The sequence below is a fragment of the Sminthopsis crassicaudata genome, chromosome 5 (genome assembly GCF_048593235.1).
Source record: "Sminthopsis crassicaudata isolate SCR6 chromosome 5, ASM4859323v1, whole genome shotgun sequence".
Classification (NCBI taxonomy): Eukaryota; Metazoa; Chordata; class Mammalia; order Dasyuromorphia; family Dasyuridae; genus Sminthopsis; species Sminthopsis crassicaudata.
In genome coordinates, this window is record NC_133621.1 from 281,705,816 (window position 1) to 281,716,477 (window position 10,662).

Consider the following 10,662-nt stretch of genomic DNA (forward strand, 5'->3'; position numbering starts at 1 on the left):
AATATTATACCATAAGAACTTAATAGCAGACTGATTTCAGAAAAACTTGGGAAGACTTAAGATCAAGAGAACATTGTACATAATATTGCACAAAGATGAACACTGAATAATTTAGCTATTCTCAGCAAACAATGATCTAAGATAATTCCAAAGAACTTAAATAAAAAATGCTATCTACCTCTAGAGGGAAAAAAAAGTGTGAATGTAGATCAAAGCATACTTTTTTAAAAATTATTTTTCTTAGGGTTTTTAAGGGGCTTGTATTTTCTTTCACAATATGACTAAAAATATTTTACATCACTGCATGTGTATAATCTTTATCAAATACTTTCTCAATAAGGGGGAATAGGAGAAAGAACTAAAAACATTTTAAAGAGGTAAAAAATTATTTCTATACATAACTGGAAAAAAATTTTAATGTGCTCAAAAAAAGTAAAAATTAAAATCTGATATGGTTCAAAAGAAAAATATATGAAAAGATAATTCCACCTCAAATGTAGTAAATTGCACACATTTTCATACTTTTTAAATGTATTAGTTACACTGACTTTTTCTTCCTTAAAAAAAAAAAGCCATCATATGGGAATGGCTGTATGGGACAGGGATAGGGAGAGACACTAAAGACACTAAATATAAAAAAATAAATTTTAAAATTTTAAAAAGATCCCATGGCCAAAACTGTAAAACCAATTAGATAATACTCTGATATTCCTTCCACACAAATTGTTCATTTCTCATATCTATGCATTCTGTGCTGTTTCTGCTAAAAGGATTCTGCCTCTTGCTAATAAACTTTCCTTTCAAAAGTCATAACTGACTTCAAGGAATTTTGTTCTGGTTTGTTCATTTCTCTACCCTGTACTTCATTACATGAACATGGTGATTTTGTGGCATGCTGAAGAAAAGCCCCAATTGCTTTTTACTTTTTTTTACATTTTTAGTCAAAACTCTATAGCCTCCATTCAAAGAAAATAACAAAGGTAGAGGTATTCCTAAGGAGAAAGGTGTTTATTAAAAGTGCTATTTAGTTTTGGAACCAAGATTTGAATTGTGGAAATTTTCTGCCTTCCTAATTGTTTTGTTTATTTTTACATATTTTCAATGCTTGAGAACATCTTGAAACCATACTAAAAACTAAAATAGAATGCAAAACTTAGATCAACTCTAAAGATATAACTAAGTTGACATATATGGATATACACAATATATGAGGAACTAATACACAGGACCAAGAGGTGTTCCCAAATGAATGGAGTCAATGAATGTAAACACTCAAATAGAAATAATATACCAAATCACTAATAAAAGAGATGAAAATCAAAATAATTCCAAAGTTTCACTTTACACTTAATTGGCCAAGATAGTGCTGGAGAGATTTTGGAGAGATTTTGTAAAAATAGGCACCCTATCACACTGTTGGTGGACCTGGGAATTGGCCCAATCATTGACAAAAACAATGTGGAAGTATGCTAAGAAAAAATGGCTAAAAAATAACTCACACCTATTAATATGACAGAAAGAAAAATGAGATATGCAGGAAGAGATGTGGAAAAATTGGGACACAAAGACAGTTGGTTCATTTGTGTTGGGAACTAATTCAACCATTCTGGAGAACCATTTGCCCAAGGGCTATTTCAAACTCTGCATACCTTTTGACCTAGCAGTACCACTAGTTCTGTGTCCCAAAGTTAGATATCTATCTGTTAGATAGGCCTATATATAAAAAAATCTTTGCAATAAATGTTTCTTGTGGTGGAAAAAATTGGAAATTGAGGAAATACCCATCAATTTAGTAATGAATAATTTGTGGCATTAATAGTGCTATGCTATAAAAAAAAATGACAACCAAGGATGCCCTAGGAAAGATTTACATAAACTGATGCAAAAATCACGTAAGCAGAACCAATAACAAGGTATGATGATGAATTGAAAATGACTTGGCTATTCTCTGCAATATGATCATCTAAGACCCTTTCAAAGGATTAAATGAAAAATAAAACACCAGAGAAAGAACTGGTGGAATCTGGATGCAGATTTAAGCACTTAATTTTTAAATTTTTCATGATCTGTATTTTCTTTTACAACATGGCTAATAAGGAAATGTTTTCCATGACTGCATATATAATCTATATAAAATTGTCTTCTCAATGTGAGAAGAGGGGAAGGAGAGAGGGAAAGGATTTAGGATTCAATTTAAAAAATACAAATGTTAAGGACTGTTTTTACATGTAATTAAAATATGTATTCACATATATACATATAAGAATTTTTAAGTGGCTAAAATGTCAGTTTTTGACCCAGAGAATCCATTGCTAGGCCCATATCCCAAGGAGGTCAAAGATAGAACGGTCCCATATAAATCACAGTGTTTATAGCAGCATTATTTGTAATAGAAAAGAACCGGAAATAAAACAGATGCCCCTTGGTTGGTGAATGGCTAATATTATGACACATTAATGTTACAGAATATTATTGTGCCCTAAGAATGACTATGAACAATGAACAACTATAGATTTAATTATGATTTTTTTCTGGTTCAGCCCTGGCTTCACATCTGATTCAGTCTTTCATTTCCAACTGTGTTTTTGACATTTCGACCTGGATATCAATGGATACCTGACACCTTACATGGCCATAACTAAATTCAGTATCTCTGCTCCCAAAATCTCCCACATTCCAAACTTCCCTATTCCTGTTGAGCTCAACACAATTCTCTTGAGTTACCCAGACTCACAACCAAAATATTAACCTTAACTTCTCTTTCATCTTCAAAATCAGTCTGTTGCCAACAAGTTTTAACTTTGCAAAACTTTTCATTTAAGCGCCTTCCCTCTGACAGTTACCACGCTAGTAAAACACCTTATCACAATATAGCTGGACTATTACAATCACCTTTTCATTTGAGTTCCCTGCCTCATCTACTCCCTACTCCCTACAATTATATCAATTGTTGAATTAATCTTCTCAAGTTTGACTGTCACCCATAACCTAAATCAATAAACTCCACAGTGGCATCCTATCACCTCCAGGATTAAAAAAAAACAACCTACCTCTCTGACATCCAGAACCTTTTATAACTGCCCCTCAACTTCTCCAATTCGCTTCTACATTCTAAGAACTCTGATCTGTTGACAATGATGATCTTGCTGTTCCTTGAAAAAAAAAACCTCTGCTCACAACTCCAGGGATTTGTACTTCCTGTCCATGGCTGGACTGGTCTATTTCATCTCTGATTCTAGACTTCCATCAAGTTCAATTAAAATATCACCCCCTTATAAAAAGGCTTTTTTGATCCCTCTTATTGTCAGTCCCTTCTCTCTGTTGATGATCTCCAATTTATTCTGTAGATATCTTGTTTGTATGCAGTTATTTATATGCTCTCTTCTCTATTACCCAAATTCAGGGACTGTTGTCTGCCTTTCTTCATATTCCCAGTATTTATCACTGTACCTGATAATAGATGTCCAATAAAAATTTATGGGCTAATAATTAAAAGTACATACAAAATATATTAATAAGTACAAGTTTGTTTTTTTTGTTTGTTTTTTTGTTTTTTTGGGTTTTTTGGGGAAAGAGAGAGTACTGACGGTGGGATTAAAAAAAAGTGCTTCACTTAGAAAATGGAACTTAAGCAGTCTTAGAAAAAATAAGGAATTCTAAGAGGCAGAAGTGAAATCATAGGATTTGCCTGTGGCCACATGGTTACAAAGACTTGGGTTCAGTTTCCAACCTTAATATATACTTGTTCATTGAGCACATCAGGTTCATTTAAGATGTGAATTTAAGGGGCCCAACTCTTAAGGCTTGAAGTTGTGCGCTGCCATTATAGATTTGCTTTGGTAGAGTGAGTCTCTCAAGTTCTGTATACCAAAGAAAGGCATAATCAAAAAAAAAAAAAAAACTTAAACAAACTTCTTTGCTACTGGTGATATGAAGTTAGGAATACAAGGATCTTGAAAGTGGAACAGTGATCTTTAAAATTTCTTCTCTCAAGGATCAAATTGTAAAAATAAGAATTTTTTAACTGTCCACCTGCTGCTATTCTTCAATCTTTTATTCAAACAATCAACTCTATAGCAATTAACTTAAGAAATTTGTGGATGGGAAGCATGGGATTTTTACAAAATATGGGAAGTTAAGGATATGAGCTACTTCATTTTTAGTCTATTACTAAAGTATGATTGTTCAATTTACTAAATAAAGGAGACAAGTAGAATTAACTTCAAGGAGAGATGGCACAAAAATGAGGGAAAATAATATAAATTAAAAGACAATATAAAATGTGTATAGCAAATGTATATGCTAACACTGAATGTTTTAGGTTACATTGACATCTGGTGGCAAGATTTTCAAATCTATACTAAAATATTTAGAAACCATTTTATTCATGAAATCATATATAGAAGTTTTGAAAATATGAAAGACCAGAATCATACAATGTAACAAAAGATTTTTCACTATTCAACTCATGTTGCCAGGTAAGCAATTTAGAAAATTTGGACAAAAGAATCAGACTTGAAAAAGATTTCTCTGGTGATATGGCAACCACATTTTTATCTGTTGAGCTTTCTTTAAAATTCCTTCAATTCAACTGAAGCTTTCATTCAAGCCACTTTATATAAATGCCACAGTATGTGAAAGTAAATCCAAAAAGTGCTATATACAAAGAAAGTAATATGACCGATTGTGGTTTTTGTAATTTCCTTATAAGTTCAGGGTAACTTTGTTTCCTCCTAAATGATAGCTTCCACTAATATGGCATCTTCCTCCTTCCTCAATGATTTCTCTTTCACTGTCCTTTGTCTTACCCCGACCTCCTCACCTGGGAAATTCCAGTTCATTAGCTCTTCTACCTCAATACACTAACCTCAAAGAACTCATACACTCTTACTTGGACTAGGATTTCATTCAATCACTAAATCTCCATTTAGTCCTGATACATCTAGCTATCTAGAATGTCTTTACACCTGAAGCTTTTCCTGTGAAAAACGGAATCAATTTAATTTTATACCCATACCACATCCCACCAATCTTCCCCCTTCAAAGTATGACTATGATCTCTCAGTTCATAAACTTGCAAGTTTGCAATTAACTTTGACTCTCCCTCCCTTTTCTTATTCCATCCCTCATACCGGCATGTTATTAATTCTGCAGATTCTCTAATGTTTCATATAACCAATCCTCTATATTTTTGCAAAGAGTATCCATATTTTAGGCTTCCATACTTGAATTACTATAATTTATACTCTCTTTATTGAGAATACCATACATCACTACCAAAACAATGTGGTTGTTTTTTTTTTTTACAGTCTTCAGCCTGACAATATTATCGTGATCAATAAAGGAGAAAGGAAAGAGAATAAGCATTTACTAAATCCCTATATGTGCCAGGAATTCTGCAAAGCACTTTATAAATATCTCATTTGATAATTAGCATGACCCTGGGAATTGGATACTATCATCTTCATTTTATAGTTGAGTAGACTGTACAGTCTATAGTTTTCTCACTTGTAGACAGCAAACAGAAGTGATTAGAAAATGGCTGAGCATGTATATGAACTCAGGTAACCTAGCTGCCAAGAACTTAAAGTAGTTACCTCTTGCAACTCTCTCAAATACAACTTATCCAAGCCTTCAAGGCCCAACAAGGCCTTGTTAAGTTAACAACCTTAACCAAGTATTTCTTTACACCACCGCATAGTCCATCCTCCCCAGACAGTCTTGCTCTGCTGATGCTCACACATATCCTGCTCATCTACATCTGTTCATAATATTCTCTCTACTTGGCACACTCTCTCAATTATTTTCCATTCCCTGAGGATCAAGATCAACATTCACTTTCTCCAAAAAAGCTTTTCCAACTAGCACCATCAATTAATCAACCAACAAGCATGTATTAAGCATTTACCACGCACATGATGCTGTACCAGGCTGGGGGATCCAAAGACAAAAACACAAAAGACACTGCTTCCTGTAGGTAATTACAAAAAAAATAGACAAAAAAGATGTGTTTCCTAAGGGAGACAATGTAAATAGATATAAAATAGAGAGTAAACATAACGTTACTTTAGTTGTACAAATAGTAATTGCAGGTATTAGAAAGACTTCACATAGAAACTGTGCTGAAAGAAGCAAAGAATTCTGAAAGGCAGAAATGACAAGGGAATGAAGCACAAAGAGGGAGACAGACTAGCCAAAAGTGGAGGGGGGAGATGGAGTAGATTGATTAGCCCAATGCCCAGCAGAGCTAAATACATAATTTAACAAATAGATATTCTTTTTTTTTCCCTGAGGCTGGGGGTTAAGTGACTTGCCTAGGGTCACACAGCTAGGAAGTGTTAAGTGTCTGAGACCAGATTTGAACTCTGGTCCTCCTGAATTCAGAGCTGGTGCTCTATCCACTTCGCCACCTAGCTGCCCTTAAACAAATAGATTTTCATTGGCCGAATACTACTATAATTTCTATGTCAGAAGGTTTCCACATTTATTTTTTGGTATGAAGTCACATGGGATTTTAATAAATACTTGCTTGAAGAATTTTCCAATATTTCCCATATTAATACAAGTAATGATTTTAAAAGCATAACAGAAGCTAAAAAAAAGCTTCTTGAGTAAGGAGGGGAGTGACATGGTCAAGCCTGTGCTTTAAGAAATCACTTTGTCACCTGCACATAGAGAATGGACTGGAGACAGAGGAAGCTGGAGGTAGGGACAACTATCAAGACTATTGAATGGGCATCTACTTAGTTTCTAATTCTTTGCTATCACAAAAAGAATTGAAAAATGAGTAGATGCCCATCAATTGAGGAATGGCTGAACAAGTTGTGGTACACGAAGATGATGGAATATTATTGTTCTATAAAAAATGATGAGCAAAATCATTTTAGAAAGGCCTGGAAAGATTTACATGAACTGACACTGAGTGAAACAAGAAGAACCAGGAATACATTGTATACAATGACAGCAAGAATGTGTGATTATCAAATATGGAAGACTTGGCTCTTCTCACTGGTTCAGTGATCCAAAGCAATCCCAATAGATTTTGGACATGCCGTCTGCATTCAGAAAAAGAACAAAAGAGACTGAATGTAAATCAAACATATCCTATGTTCACTTATTTTTTCTGTTTTAATCTTTCCCAAGAATTTTAACTTTTGCTCTGATTTTTCTCTCCCAACATGATTCACAAAACAATGTGTGTTAAAAAAAAAATAAATTAAAAACCATTTAACATAGGGAAGCCAAAATGGCAGAGGGTAGATGCAGCTTTATATAACCTCCTCCAAACTTCCCTCAAATCAACAGCAGATTAAGCCTCTCAACTGATTTTGGAGAAACAAATATTTGGAGTACAACAAATTTCCAGAAGATAATATTTTGGAAAAATTTCAGGAAAGAAGTGTTTCAATCTAGCAGGAAGAGAAGCTGCCAAGCCCAGAGCACAATGCAGGGAGTCCGGGGCAAGGACCTGGTTGGAAAGCCAGAGCATGGTGGTGTCTGTACATCAAGAAATCTACTGTGAAGCTCTAAGGCTTTTGTCCTGGTTGCAGCTACTGGTTTAGCAAATTTGCTGCAAGACACCCAATGAGCAAATACAAAAAGCAAATTGTAATCCCCTAAGGCTGGGGAAAATGTGGTACTTGGTTGTGATTACCCAACACCAGAAATCAGTCAGAAATACCAGTCTCAGGGCAAACTAAAGCATCTATTACCCCTTTGCCTTAAGAGCAGACCTCAACTTTAAAAGAAAATGAGCAGAAAATCAAAAACAACCCTGACCATAGAAAGCTTTTGTGGAGAGAGAAAAGAACAGATGCCAAGTCCTAAAGGTCCTAAAGTCAAAGCAGTTCCAGTTGAAGTTCCAAAGGGTGATATAAGTTGGTCCCCATTTCACAAGGCTCCCTTGAAAGAATTCAAAAAGGATCTTAAAAGATAGAAGAAAACTGGGGAAAAGAAATGAGATCTTTGCAAGAAAATATGGAAAAGGAAAATCATAAATTATCTGAAGAAAACTCCACAAAAAATAGATATGATGAAATGGAAAAGCATATAATTCCCTACAAAATAGATTTGATAAAATGGAAAAAGCATATAACTCCTTACAAAATAGATATAAAAAAGAAACCAATTCATTGAAAAACAGAATTTGTGAAATGGAAAAAGAATGCAAGGAACAAAACAACTCATTTAAAAATTCAATTGGCCAAATACAAAAGGAATTTTAAAAGGTAACTGAAGACAATATTTCACTAAAAATTGGAATTGAACAAATGGGAATGAATCAAACAAAACTGAAAAAAAAAAATAGAAGAAAATTTTGTAAAATACCTCATGGGGAGGCCGGAGCCAAGATGACGGAGAAGGCACATGCGACTTTCTAAGCTCCTCTCATACCCTCATGATCAATTATTAAATTCAGCCTCAAAAATAGTGCTTGACTGGTAAAATTCACAAAGACTAGAAGTATAACTCACCAGCAGAAGATAATCTGGAAGTTTATCAGAAAAAAATTTGTCCTGAGGGGCCAGAGCAGATCAACACTAGCAGGAGAGGCTAGCAAACTGAGTGGACTGGAGGAGGGGGTGGACTTTGGGGATAGGAAAAATTACAGAGACGACTCTGGCATAGGCTGATTGCTCTGGCTTGGTTGCAAAGCAGCAGATCAGCAGAGAAATTAAAGCCAAAGGCAGAGGGTGCTCTAAAAAAAAATGCCAGAAACTAACAGGACCTGGTTATACCCACCCAAAACCAGAAATGAATCAGCACAGACCACAACACAGTTGTGCAGCCCCAGCAAAGTTGTAGGATACAAAATAAACCCACATAAGTCTTCAGCATTCTTATATATCAATAACAAAATCCAATAGTTAGAGTTACAAAGAGAAATTCCATTTAAAGTAACTACCAATAGTATAAAATATTTAGGAATCTATCTGCCAAGGGAAAATCAGAAATTATATGAGGAAAACTATAAAACACTTTCCACACAAATTGCAAAAATATTAAATGCTCTTGGACAGGGAGAGCAAATATGATAAAGATAACAATACTACCTAAACTAATCTATCTAGCGCTATACTAATCAGATTCCCAAAGAACTATTTTAATGACCTAGAAAAAATAACAACAAAGTTCATATGGAAAAAAAAAAGTTCAAGAATTGCAAGGGAATTAATGAAAAAAAAATCAAATGAAGGTGGCCTAGCTGTACCAAATCTAAAATTATATTATAAAGCAGCAGTTACCAAAGCCATTTGATATTGGCTTAGAAAGAGGCAAATTGATCAGTGGAATAGGTTAGGTCCAAAGGACAAAATAATCAATAACTTTAATAATCTAGTGTTTGACAAACCCAAGGACCCCAGCTTTTGGGATAAGAACTTTGACAAAAATTGCTGGGAAAATTGGAAATTAGTATGGCAGAAAGTAGGCATTGACCCACACTTGACATCCTACACCAAGCTCAGGTCAAAATGGGTTCATGACCTAGGCATAAAGAATGAGATTATAAATAAACTAGAGGAATATAGCATAGTTTACCTCTCAGACCTGTAGAAGAGGAATGAATTTATGACCAAAGAAGAACTAGAGATCATGATTGATCATAAAATAGAAAATTTTTATTATATCAAATTGAAAAGGTTTTGTACAAACAAAACTAATGCAGATAAGATTAGAAAGGAAGCAATAAACTGGGAAAACATTTTTACAGTCAAAGATTTTGATAAAGGTCTCATTTCCAAAATATATAGAGAATTGACTCTAATTTATAAGAAATCAAACCATTCCCCTATTGAATAATGGTCAAAGGATATAAACAAGCAGTTCTTAGAAAAAGAAGTTGAAACTATTTCTAGCCATATGAAAAGATGTTCCAAGTCATTATTAATCAGAAAAATGCAAATTAAGATAACTCTGAGATACCATAACACACCTGTCAGATTGGCTAGAATGACAGGGAAAGATAATGCGCAATGTTGGAGGGGATGTGGGAAAACTGGGACATTGATACATTGTTGGTGGAATTGTGAATACATCCAGCCATTCTGAAGAACGATTTGGAACTATGCCCAAATAGTTATCAAACTGTGCATATCCTTTGATCCAGCAGTCTCACTACTGGGTTTATATCCCAAAGAGATCTTAAAGAAGGGAAAGGGACCTCTATGTTCAAGAATGTTTGTGGCAGCCCTCTTTGTAGTGACCAGAAACTGGAAACTAACTGGATGCTCATCAATTGTAGAATGGCTGAATAAATTGTGGTATATGAATATTATGGAATATTATTGTTCTGTAAGAAATGACCAACAGGATGATTTCAGAAAGGCCTGGAGAGACTTACATGAACTGATGCTGAGTGAAATGAACAGGACAAGGAGATCATTATATCCTTCAATACTATGATGATCAATTCTGATGGACATGGCCATCTTCAACAATGAGATGAACCAAATAAGTTCCGATAGAGCAGTAATTAATTGAACCAGCTACATCCAGCAAAAGAACTCTGGGAGATGACCATGAACCACTACATAGAATTTCCAATCCCTCTAATTTTGTCCGCCTGCATTTTGGATTTCCTTCACAGGCTAAATGTAAATATATACTATTTCAAAGTCCGATTCGTTTTGTTCAGCAAAACAACTGTTTGGTCATGTAAAC